The sequence below is a fragment of the Ixodes scapularis genome, unplaced genomic scaffold, assembly GCF_016920785.2.
Source record: "Ixodes scapularis isolate PalLabHiFi unplaced genomic scaffold, ASM1692078v2 PGA_scaffold1__304_contigs__length_218370807, whole genome shotgun sequence".
NCBI lineage: Eukaryota > Metazoa > Arthropoda > Arachnida > Ixodida > Ixodidae > Ixodes > Ixodes scapularis.
In genome coordinates this window covers 71769045-71782145 of record NW_024609846.1, presented here as the reverse complement: position 1 = coordinate 71782145, position 13101 = coordinate 71769045, and the positions used below count along the sequence as shown (strand labels likewise).

General features: G+C 43.4%; 2 non-coding genes across 2 annotated transcripts; both read left to right on the top strand.

Moving 5' to 3' along the window:
- Positions 1-6501: 6501 nt before the first annotated feature.
- Trnag-gcc lies at positions 6502-6572 on the top strand. The gene has a single exon. It is a non-coding gene; the product is annotated as a tRNA-Gly (tRNA).
- Positions 6573-12089: 5517 nt separating this feature from the next.
- On the top strand, positions 12090-12160 carry Trnag-gcc. The gene has a single exon. It is a non-coding gene; the product is annotated as a tRNA-Gly (tRNA).
- The last annotated feature ends 941 nt before the right edge of the window (positions 12161-13101 follow it).

Genomic DNA, 13101 nt, shown 5'->3' with positions numbered 1-13101 from the left:
CATGTATCAACACATAATGGCAGAGCTTCGACAATGACGAGAGTAATTACAAAATTCACAGTAGAATTTATTCAGAGAAACCTGTAGAGGATCAATAACCTTTGAAAACAAAATAGTTTCCCAATGTGTTCATAGGGTAACCACGAATAAAATGTGTTCAAGTGGGCACGCCCCAAACGTTTTTGCATTTATAATCGTGAAGAGATAACTTTTAATCGAATTGATTCATCGCACTCTTTTTATGATATTTTTGAGTCTTTGAAATTGGCACTATAATGTGAATGAACTTAACACCTTTCATAACCCTTTGTACACCCTAGAGCAAAGTTAATCCTGATAAAAAATTTTGCGTGATCCTCGCCACACCTTGAATTAAAAGTGTGAAAAGGGTGTAAGGCTGTTACTATTCAACACAACCATAATATTAACTTTTACCGCATTGACCTAACTTTCTTGTGACTACGGGCAGCTAGAGAGGCACCACGGTCGATTGGTTGGCACCGTCATGTAGCAAAATGTGCACACCGTGACGCGCGAACTATAGCTTACATTTTTATTTCTCACAATAAAACCAATGTTTTGAAAAATTAAGCCTACTACTGTGACACGATGTAAAGATCTGCACTGTCTCAATAAGCAATCTCAACAATACGAAAGCTAACCGACCATCGGGTCTTGTCAAATTCAATTGGGGGCTAGTTCGTTGAACATCCAGACGGTGACTTAAAAAGCGCAAATGGCTAAGAAGCGAAGAAGGGGACAGGACAGAGTTATCAAGCCGGGCTCGGGCCAACACGCGAGCGCCCTGTTCGGGCTCGGGTCGGGTTCCGATCTATATATTTTTTCAGAAATAGCTAGTACTTCCGATCAGCTTTTGTTGAATAGAGCTTTTCAAAAAATCACGGAATGGTGTACGCAGTGGCAAATGACTGTTAACTTTGAAAAAAAACTGTTTTTATGAGAATTACACATAAAAGAAATCCTTTAAAATTTGTTTACAATACTAATAATAATCTTCTGTCAGAAGTAACACAATATAAATACCTTGGATTATGGATCACTCATAATCTTACTTGGACAAAACAGCTTGACTACGTAACTTCAAATGCTCTTCGAAAGTTATTCTTTCTTAGAAGGACTCTATGACTTTCTACCCCTTCCTTGCGTCTTTTAACGTATAAAGCCATAGTCTTGCCAACATTAGATTACGCGGCTATCATTTGGGATCCCTTCATCAAACTAAACATTAACAAGCTGGATCGTGTGCAGAAAAAGGCAGTTTGCTACATTTACAATAGCTTTGGACGAACCTCTATAACCGAACTTTTAACCAGAGCTAACTTAGTCATTATCTCTCAGAAATCAGCATTCTAGACTAAAATGTTTGTATCAATTAATAAATGGACATTATAGGATAGATCTGTCTCACTTAATAAACTTCTCATCAGGCTACGCTACTCGTCAGAGGCATGCGCTAACAATAACTCCTTTTCAATCGCACAATAATTGCTTCAAGTACTCTTTTTTCCGCGAACGGTAACTGATTGGAATAGCCTTCCTGAAAGTGTCGTTATGCAGCCATCATTATCTTTATTTGAATCCCTTCTAAATTAGTTTTGTCCCTCTGAAAAATATTTGTTTGTTTGTTTCTGCGACTTGTTTGCTATTTTGTATGCCTGCATGTCTTGTCAATCAAGTGTATACCCACCTGCTAAAATCCCTTTCAGGGGTTGCAGTATCAATAAATAAATAAATAATAAATAAATAAATAAACTGCGTTGGCCACGGGCCGGGTCAGGATTGAAATTTTGAGATCCGACAACCCGACCTTGCTTGAACTAGAAATTTGATTTTAGGAAGGGCGGCGTATACTACCTCATCACTTATCTGAACATGCAACAAGTAGCAGAACGAGACTTTTAGTTATAACGCCGCAAATGCCGACGTAAGTTGATGATTGTGACAAGTTAATGCCACTACAATTAAATTTCTATTCTAAGTTTTATCATTTGCGATCAGTTTCGCTTGGTGTGTGAAGGCCTGGCTCGACTTTGTTTTTGTTTCCTGTCCTGCATACCTTGTATTATAAATGTTATTCTCATGAATTACCAAATGGCAGGAACTAAAATTTTTTGCGTTAACAAATTCTCCCCTCCCTAAACATTCACTTACACGTAAATAAATTACGTTGTGCCGTTCCGTTTACCTAAATAAGAGACGAAGGTTTGTAAACAAAGCCTGTTTTCTGATATGCACATGCTCCTTAAAGGCACGGTTCATAAGCGAAAACCAAATATGGTTTCGCTTACATTTTTCTTGAACCGGGGTATGACTCCAATCAGAAGGAAATTTTGGTTGCTGTTAATCGAGGAGTGTAAATAGAATGTATGACTTAGTCTAAATTGTGTATATTAGTGAACGTACCGATCAAATGAAGTGATCGATACGAAACCATCGAAAGTCATATATTTTTGGCGCCTCCGGGATTCAAGCACATGTTCTCCTAATTAGAGATCTTGTATGCTAACCACTGCAGCACAAAAAAGGTTGTCGAGTGTGGAAACCCTTCCCGCACTGTCGTGTCTAAGCAAAGAGTACTAACATAAAATGCGGAAAATGTGTAAAATCACCCGTACCCTAAATTACGAGATCGCTCTCATCCGCGTGATCGCCAATCATCTTATAGACCACAAACTAACTTGCTATCAACTTACAACCTCACTCCCTTTTTATTCACCGTCAGATTCACGACGAAAGAGTACAGGGCCCGATCTTCAACAATCGATCACTCTCCTTTTTTCTTGTAGATGTTCAAGTAACTGTCACTTCCGCCCTAAAAAATAACGTACCCCCTCTTGATAAAAATGGGGCTTGAGACCGGGTTTCGGTCGAACCCACGTTAAAAAGAAGTCAGTAGAGTACCTCGTTCAGACTAAAATACTTATCGGTCGTGTCCGGATCAGGCCTGCGTTCACGAACAATAGTCAGGGTGTGGAGTACTAATTTTGAGCATTAACCCAGGTAGCAAATTTCACAGCAATGTGTTTCCGGTATAAAATTCGTAATACAGAGCTACATTGTTAGCGCAAGCACGTTAATGGCGCTTCTATCTGTTTTACTTCTAAAGAACAGTTACTGGCACCAAATGTTACCGCTCAGTGGAGCTCCCTATGAGCACTTCACATTAGACTTCTAGGTTTGATGAGAGCTATTAAAAAAAAAGAAAAAAAAAGAAACGGCGCTTGCCTGTTTGCATGAACAATATCGGTCTACATATGTGTACCATACAACATTGATATTATGTCGCAACCGACAACATGCCTTGGTTTTGTTCAAAATGCTCGATATTGTGCAGGGATCCATTGGTCATCGTTCCACAAACTATTTACAGCAGGACCAGGCCGGCCTGGCGATTATGCAAAATAGTTTAATTCCCACTATAATCCAACAGCAGAGAATGTGTGCAAAAAACTGAGATACCCTTGAGGCCAAGCTCGATGCCCATATTTTGCCTTTACTGTCATTGGGAAAGAAAACATAAAAATCAAGAAATATAGCAGATTAGTAAATATGATGACCAATTGAGGATAGGACACAACGGGCAGTGGCGCTTCGCTGCATTGAAGTATATTAAATATTTCGATGCAGCGACGTTGCAAACCAGTATACGAAAAAGAGAAAGAAAACATCCGGTGAGGTTTCCTTGATTTGTTCGTGCTTTCCTCCCTCTCACGTGACTTTGGGCTGCATGAATCTCAGTGTGATATACCAATCGGGCAATTAAGTTTAGTTTGACAGTCAACGTCATCTTATGCGTAGTTTATGCAACTCTGAGACGCCCCTTGGCTGCCCTCATTGGTCACAATCTCACTCTCGAACGTCCCACTGTTTGCCGAACTATGACACAGAGCTTGTACTCGATCGTTAAATGACCTTCCCAAAGTTGCTCATTTTGACAACCAGCCGTGTTGATACCAGCCGAACGAGGGGCCTCCTTGTGCATTGCACCAGGGCTAAGGGTCGAACGTCAGGTCACCGCCCACACCCGAAAAGAAGATCCCGAATCACACCCTCTCATTTCCTTAGAGCATAGCTCACGCTATAGGACGCGGTGCGACAGCTAAAGGGCGGGGGGGGGGGGGGAGAGGAGGAGGAGGAGGAGGAGGAGGAGGAGGAGGAGGAGGAGGAGGAACGCCGTTGAAACTGATGTGCACGCTAAATTACTCTGCTCCTAGCCTCACCCCGGCGCCAGTCTTGTTGCACGCTTCCCATTATCACTCAACAGCGAATGAGACTGCGGCGTTATGTTATGAAGGTCGAGGAAGGAATCAGTCAGCGAATGAGCCTAATAAGCCATGCTTTTATCTCTGACAAATTAAGAGCGGCAAAGCTTGTTATCTTCGTGTGTTACCTGATTCCTTTATCGTCGTTCATAATCGGTAAAGCCGGAATTTGACTAGCTGCTGAGTGATAATGAAAATCGTGCAACAAGATATTTGCATTACGTGCCGGCTCCCAACACAGTAATTTGGCGCGTACATCAGTTGGATCGGCGCGCCATTTTTAGGTGTTGTTCACTCCTTTTTCCACTCAAAGACGCGGATATTTTCGGTTAATTCCGAGTTGTGGAAAATAACTCGGCGTACTTCTCTCGGCTGATATTCATTTCTCTAAAACGAGCAGACTACTAATACAAGCACCAAACCCTACTTGGTTTATTCTACTTAAACCAAACCCCTCCCCTCAAGAAAAAAAAAGTAAGTTTTAATCAATACTGAATCGTAGAAAAAACGAGGGTTATGAGAGAGTAAGAACAAGCTCAATGATGTTACCTCCTGCTGAGCAAGTGGAGACGAGGATAAGGAAATGCAAATATCTACAAAAATAAAAAAAACTATAAGCTATAAAACAATAATATTAAATGACACAAAGGACACAAATAAAAATAAATTCCTAGAAATCAGTAAAAGCAAAAGCGTCCAATAGGGAGAAGAATAATGATATGATACATAAGTTATGTGCATTTGTTTATCGGTTCTTCTACATTTAAAGTGTCCAGACTACCCTTTGTTGCCCCCTAAAAGTTTTATGGGTGCATTAGTGACAACCTTCCTACAAAGTCTATGGATATGTTACTCTATACATTATCTGTGAAAAGTGAATACTGTAAATTACATTATTTTCGCAGGCTCAATATTTTCTGAATTTCGCAAACTGTGGATTTTTGAAACATATATCGGGCACAATTCCGCGATTTTTTGTGGTATGATTTAAAATGTTACCGTGAACATTTTCAATATTGATTCTATAGATATTTTTAGGAAGCGAATTTGGCAAAAAGGAGGAGCTAGGAAAATTAATTCGTTTGGAGTCTTTCATGAGCTTGCAGCGTATACTACTTAATTGTTATTTTACCATAAAAGTTAGCATGGTCGATCGTGCCTCTTACTTTAAAATGCTTACTTTTGTATGCCAAAACGCAACGTCACGTTGACCGTCATCATTTTGTGTCGTCAGCCAAGCAAATAAAGCCCAGTGGACAGTGAATGCGTGTATGTTTGATTGTCTACTTACTCTAAAAAAAAGCCCGTGAGTCTGCTTTCCGGCACAGAACTCAGAGAGCCAATCACCGCAACTTACGGAGGCAGCTCAGCGAATGACGATGGCGAAACATATGTTTAGACCAAAAAGCGCAGTCTGAGTTGCGGCTTGCATTGCTTAAGTTGCGGAGATTGGCTCTCCAAGCGTTGGGGTGCGTGAAAGTAGACGCACAGATTTTTTTTAGAGTGTACAGTCACAGGTAGATTAGGAAACGCAAGGTTCTTATATTCAGGCTTCAAAGATCATGATGCGTTCTTAGGCGTTCTTATTGGTCAACCCTACCTTTGCTCTCAGTGTCTGTAGCTTTTGACTGCGTATCGACATTTCGTGAAACGATGTAGTCCACAATATAGGCCACGAAACGTTGTTTTTTTTGCAATGTGTCGTCTCGTTAATTTACGAAAATTTTGAGGTTTGGTAAGGCCTTTGGTCTGTGACAGCGAAGACAAATATAGACAAAGCAATTTGGAAAAAGAAAGAAATATTTGTTTTGTCAATCCGACCTCTCGTTAAGGTGAACAACACGTGTTGTGGGCTATTCAATCTATGGCCGCGAAAAAAGGTCGAATGGTAAGCGACCGGAAATTGTGATTTTCGGCTCTACATCAGTTTTTGCTGAGGAAAGTAGTTCTATGACCAATCATAATTACCGTCTCTTTAGTTAGACATGGAAAGAAATTAGAGTACCTACACTTCATGAGCTCTATGACCGCGCCAATTGTCAAAGCATTTCTGAAACAAGTTCCACCGTCAGGTCATAACGAGAGCATAGCAACCTGGTTGTAAGCAACCGTGGCGAAAGGGATACCGAACAAACCTGTTCGAATCTCACAACAAGATCACCTTGAAAACGGAGTAACGTTTCGCGCTGCACTCGATGGAGGATTCGTGGCGAGAACGGCGTCGGTGGTTCAGTGGTAGAATACTCGCCTGCCACGCGGGTGGCCCGGGTTCGATTCCCGGCCGACGCAATACCTTTTTGCCTCTTTTGAGGATGGAACGTCATTAGTCAGCTATTTTAAATGCCAAGACACCGATCGGAAAGTAAACAATCCATATATACTTTTTTTTTCTTGTCCCCTGCCACCTGCTAGGCATATCTGGTATAGGCGACAAAAATGTTGTCAAGCATTTCAACCACAATAGAGTGAAAAGATAAAAAGAGAGGGTAGGCAAAAAAAGGGGGATGGTTACACTTATATACTAAATGTATTCTATTGGCGTGGAAACGGTGAAACAGTGTTTTTGTTCATACTGAACATTATGATTTGCAGTATGGCGGCGCTATTGTGGAAAAGGTCTATACTCCTGCTCACAATAAATCCCACCGCAGCCAGCGTTCCGGTTCTCTGGAGACAAATGAGCCTCGCAAAAAATCAATCTGAAATGGTGCTCGTCTTACTTGAACATGTGCTATCACTTACTAAAACCAATCACGCACCGTAAAAGCGTCGTGATCTTGCGCTTTTTTTTGCGTGATTTGTTTTATTTTGGGGGTGTGCGAATAGTGATTCGAATCGAATAGCGCTGCGTCATTTATAGCCTTCATACCGCTACACTCTAAAAAATGTCTGTAAGTCTACTTTCACGCACACCACTCGGAGAGCCAATCACCGCAACTTACGGAGCCAACTCAGCGAATGACGATGCCGGAACATATGTTTAGGCCCAAAAACGCACTCTGAGTTGCGACATTAAGATGCAAGCGTGACGTTTTGCATTGCTTAATGTCACAACTCAGACTACGTTTTTTGGTCTAAACATATGTTTCGGCATCGTCATTCGCTGAGCTGGCTCCGTAAGTTGCGGTGATTGGCTCTTCAAGTGTTGTGCGTGAAAGTAGACTTACAGATATTTTTTAGAGTGTAGGGGAAACGGTCACCTACAGGTTCTCGTTGCGGTGTTGGTGCTGGGAATGACGCCCTAGTGTTCGATCCAAACCACTATTGGCACACCTCTAGGTTTATCGATGTGATAATAAACGAACTAAAGACAATGAGGGTCAGGATGATGCAATTTTCACAGTATACTTTATTATATCCGTCCGATCGTATGTTCTTGTCGTGGTCGTGCTTTACGTGAAACAGGTAATAAAAAAGCCACGGACAGCTCAAGAAATTCAAGGCGTGACTTCTGATGTAAAGAGCTTTTCCATTCGTGATTCGTCTTTCGGCGTCATTTATCGGCTAATGCTTCAACGTCAGTGGCCCCGAAGCGATAATGAGATGACTGGGACTTGCTGATCCCGCCGCTTTTGTGCCGTCATTGGCTGTATAGTCTTTGACTGCGTTTTGGCTCATGGTAAAGTAAAATGTAGCCCACTTTAAATAACTCATATGACTAGCTGTCGCAATATGCCGCCGCGTTAGTTTACGGTAAATTTCGGGGTTGATAACTATTGACTTTGCAAAGATATCTAACAAAAAATCGAGCGCAGAAAGTACAAAATGGACGATTTTTTTATGACTAAAGCCTACTTCTCTGCAAAGTGAAGATAAAGTGTTCTGGGCCATTCACGTGCTGACTGAAAAAAAAGGTAGGAAAGTGGAAAAGGTGAAATGTACTTCCTCACATTTCGCTGTGAAATTCACCTGCGACCAATAATAATTACGCTTTTTTTTACTTGTCTCTGACTGGGATTAGCATGCACTCTAAAAAAAGTCTCGGCATCTACTTTCACGCACAACACTCGGAGAAACAATCAGCGCAACTTACGGAGGCAGCGCAGCGAATGACGATACCCGAAACATCTGTTAAGACCAAAAAACGCAGACTGAGCTGTGACACTAAGCAATGCAAGCGTGACGTTTTGCACTAAGTCTGCAATTAAGACCGGATCGTCTACTTTTTTAGGCCATCCTCGTTTCGCAAGTTCGATGATCCGAGGTAGTAGGGGATCCTTTTTAGTCTCTTCCTGCACTGTCCAGCTTGCGACTGGAACATGATCGAGCGGCGAAAAGTAGTTATCCTGGTCACAGTCTTCTGTTTTTGAGGGAAAGGGGAGCCTTGAAGTGGCGTCGGCGTGACCAATGCTGGTAGCCTTCGCAAAAACGATCACAAAGTTTTACTCAGCTAAAAGAAGTCGCCATCTCTGTATACGTGCAGCGGTCATGCCGGTTGACTACTGCCCTTGCTTCAAAAGTGTGGTGACAGGATAGTGGTCAGTGACCAATGTGAACCTTCTACCAAAAAGTTACTTATGAAACCTCTTCATGGCGAATACGATGGCAGGCGCCTCTTTTTCTGGTTGCGAGTAGTTTGGTTCGGTCGTCGTCAATGTTCTTGAAGCGTACTCAACCGGTCTGTAAACTCCTTTGCTCACTTCAAGAGCCAAAACTGCCCCTACATCAAAATAAGAAGCATCGCAGGTCAACCTAACAGGCTTATTTTGGCTGTACAAGGTCAAGACATCAGCACTACATAGAAGCTCTTTAGCTTTCCTCACACACTCATCACATTCTTTTGACCCCAACCATTCAGCCCCTTTTTTTAGCAAGTCGTACAGAGGCCGCAGCAATGCTGCCAAGTCTGGCAGAAACTTGGCGTAGAAGTTTAACATTTCTAAAAAACTGCGGAAGTCATGAACATTTGTAGAAAGCGGAGCGCTTTTGACCGCTTCCACCTTGTCGGGGCAAGGTCGGAGCCCGTGTTTGTGAAGCATATACCCAAGGTACGTTACTTCGCCCACAAAAAACTTGCTCTTTTCCAGGTTCAAGCTAACACAATGCTGGGCAAGTCGTTCTAACACGACTTGTCAAGCAGTGTGCTGCTTCCGATTAGCAGATCGTCTATGTAACACGCAACCTTCGGCAACCCAAGCGAAATCTTATCCATGGTAGTCTGAAAAATAGCAGGAGCGCTCGACACGCCGTACGGCAACCGCAAAAACTCGAAAAGAATGAGGTCAGTGTTTACTGTCAGCGCTTTCCTCGCGTTGCTATCAACTTCAAGTTTCAGTTGCAAATACGCAGCGCGCAGGTCAAGAACCGTGAACACGCGGCATTCCGCGAACCTTGCGAACAACTCGTCCACCATTGGCAAGGGGTAATGTTCCGTGGGCAAGTTCGGATTCACTGAGACGCTGTAATCGCCAAAGATACGAATTTTTCCGCCGGGCTTCAGAACAATGACGAACGGGGTTGCCCAGTCACTAGTCTTCACAGGAGACAAGACACCATCGTCAATCATTCTCCACAACTCGCAATCAATAGCGTCCCTAAACGCAAAAGGAACGGCACGATGCTTGCAGAACACTGGCTGAGCATTGTCCTTGAAAACAAGGCTTGCAGTGGATCCTCTTATGGCTCCGGATTCTTTCTTAAACATCGACGGAAACAGCACTTTCAATGTTAAAAGAGATTTCTCCGCTGCTGTAACTGCGAAAACGGACCTCCAGTTCAGCTTTACTTCCTGCAGCGAGTTTCTACCGAGAAGCGTTGGAAGCCGCACATTGTCGTTTCTCACCACCACTAAAGGCAACACATGTTTCCCTTGACTGCTAGCTACATCGACATCGGATAAAGCAACAACGTTAACTTTTTCCCCGTACGTACGCAAGCTGAGGTCACACCGTTTCAGCACTCCTCGAGGTAGACTCCTTCGATACGCGTCCTCTGGCATAAGGGTAACTGCAGAACCCATATCAACCTCCAACTCTACCTTGTGACCCGCTATTCTCAACCTAGTCGTAACCGGTGGCACCCCCGCGACTACGTTACAACGCACAACGCACACGTCTCCGGGACCCACATTAGGCAGGCTCTTTGGCTTACCCCTGCTCTCTTCTCCTCTGCACATTCTTTTGACGTGTTTTTCTTTTCCTCACTTGAGCACTTCGCTTTAAGGACTAGACACTTACAAGGTTTATGCGCAGAAGAACCAAATCGAGAGCAGACAGTTCCAGGCTGTCGTTGCTGTTCCTGGTCTTGTCTGTCCCACAATCGATGCACATCGGTGGCATCTCGACCGCTCTGTTTCTGCAGCTCTTTACTCTGCTCTGTAGCCAGTTTCCTTGCCAGTGCCACCTTGTAGACGTCCCCGAATTCGGAACTGCCATCCATCTCGAGAAGCGGTCGCTGAATCTCGGCAACGAGGCACCCCGCGACGCACCGGTCTCCAAGAGCAGTGCCGAGGAATTCAACAGAGTCTCAAGCCATGGCCAGCTTCTTGAGGGCAATCACAAAGTCTGCCAGGCTTTCGCCGTCCTTCTGGTACCTCCGGTGGAATTTCGTCGGCTCCACTATGGTAGACTTGGCCGGCGAGAAGTGGTTCTTGAGTACACATGTCAATTCTGACAAGCTATTGAAAATTGGAAGCGCGGGCACCAGCAATCCTTTAAGAGTGCGATATGCACTTCTCCCGAGGAAGTTCAAAAACGTTGCCGCCGCATCCTCTGGGTTCACAGCATTCACTTGCACGAAAATCTGGAAGCGTTCCAGGTGGTCGTCGAACGTTTTCTCCTCCGGGCGGAACTCGTGGAACTTCGGCATGCTGTCTGTTCATCCCATCCTCGTCGCCAGTTGTTGCAACTTCGCCTCGGTGGGTGTCGACCGGGATCCAGACAACAGACAGCCGGCTTCAATCGCACCCGCGTTCCAACTGCCTCGGGGCGTTTATTTGTGAGACAAAAAAGAAAAAGACAAAACACGCGAGCCCTTCTAGTGAAGGTAATTCATTCAGTCACTACAATAAATCATTGCAAACACACGACAGTCCTCCATTTAAATTGACTTCCGTCGTCTTCTAAAGACACTAAATCCAAGAAACCAGATTTCCGAACCGAGCGCCATTTAAAACTTTAAAAATTCCACGCAACCTGTAACAAGGATATTATTCCAAATTTCGCTAAACTCGAACGAAATTTGAATGCTTCACTTTTGCCAAAGTTCTCAGTGAACATGCATAACTTAGAGCGGAAAAGAGTAAAATACCACGGTTTTATACTTCCAGGACATTTCAACATAACAGTAGCCTTATACATTTGATGCTATTCGCACAACTTTCTTACACGTGTGTGTGTGTGTCTGTTTCTGTCGTTAATGCATCTCCTGAATTGTGTTCAAGTTCATAAACACAATTTAGAAGTTAGGGTAATAGGCCATAATTTTAAATTTAAAGATGTACCTCACAAAAAGTTGCACAGCCCGACGTACTTTAAGCACGCACTATTCAATAGCATCATGCTTGGTCTCATAGGCTGCGTATGGTTGTAAATTCTCATATCTTAAGAAATAAGACTATTTATTGAATAACTCACAACGTCATAGCGTCGACATTGCACATATGCCTGATACAACGAAATGCCCACGGGCACGATGTGTTCATATGCACTTATATTATACGTCTGTTTTTATAGCTGCACATATGCGTATACGGATGCTTGCCCATTTGTCGTTCTTTGCAAAAGGAAAAACAGAGCAAACCTGTCTTAAACGAGGTCATCTGGAAAGCTAACGCCATAAATGAATTGCCTGTGCATGCAAATCCAAGCGTCGGTGGTTCAGTGGTAGAATACTCGCCTGCCACGCGGGTGGCCCGGGTTCGATTCCCGGCCGACGCATACATTTTTATTGCTGCCGGCGCCCGCTTTTTCTAGATCTCTTGACAAACATTACATGACACAAGGTCGGTTCTTACCGACCCGCCGTTCGTTTTGCTTTCCAAGACTCGGCTATGAATTTCGCTCATGATTTTCATCAGCTTCTACGAGGAGCGTAACACTGATATTTACACTTTATCATGTAGCCGCAGTAACCGGCCAATTAGAGGAAGGTCGATATGTCCACATTCTCGGCATGTTCTCTCAAAAGCGAAATGTCCTGCAGGCCATTGGATATATGGCTGCCTTTTTATGCCTTGCCGCAATCACTTTTTTGTAGAGTCACTGACAGTTTCAGCACTCACCAGGCGTGTATTATTGTAAATTCGTTCCCTGCTTCGTAATTGCTTCCTCAGTTTTCTTATTATCTGATGCTGCAAGCTCATTGGCTGCGGAACTTTAATGAGATTCACGGGTCACGCCATGTGAGTGAGAAAGACGCGAGGACCCTTCTGTTCTTAGGCAGTTTTTGTTTAGTTTCTTTATTCGTATTCCCGAACGTGTCATAATTACTGGGGGCCAGGCCACACCGATAAATGTCCAACGGCCGAATCTAACCGGGCGCCAACAGGTCACCGCATTACCTGCGCTTACGGAATGTCGTGATTAGCTGGCACATGGTACAGTTTGCCTATCTTTTCCAAACTGTCGTACGAGTGGTTGGACGTTTGATCCTGCATGTCAAGTGCCCGACCTCGCCTGCAGTAATTAACAATTGTTTAGAACTCTCAAAGCAAATCGGCCGCTACTTTTGTCTCCAAAGTCCCGTAATTCTTGAAATGCAGCATTGAAGGAGCGATCATCTCAGCTTGTTTATGAGATATTTACTAGCCGTATAAGGATTCAAATAGAACCTGTATTTACAAAAACTTCCCTTTTAAATTCAATGAGGAAACTAAATT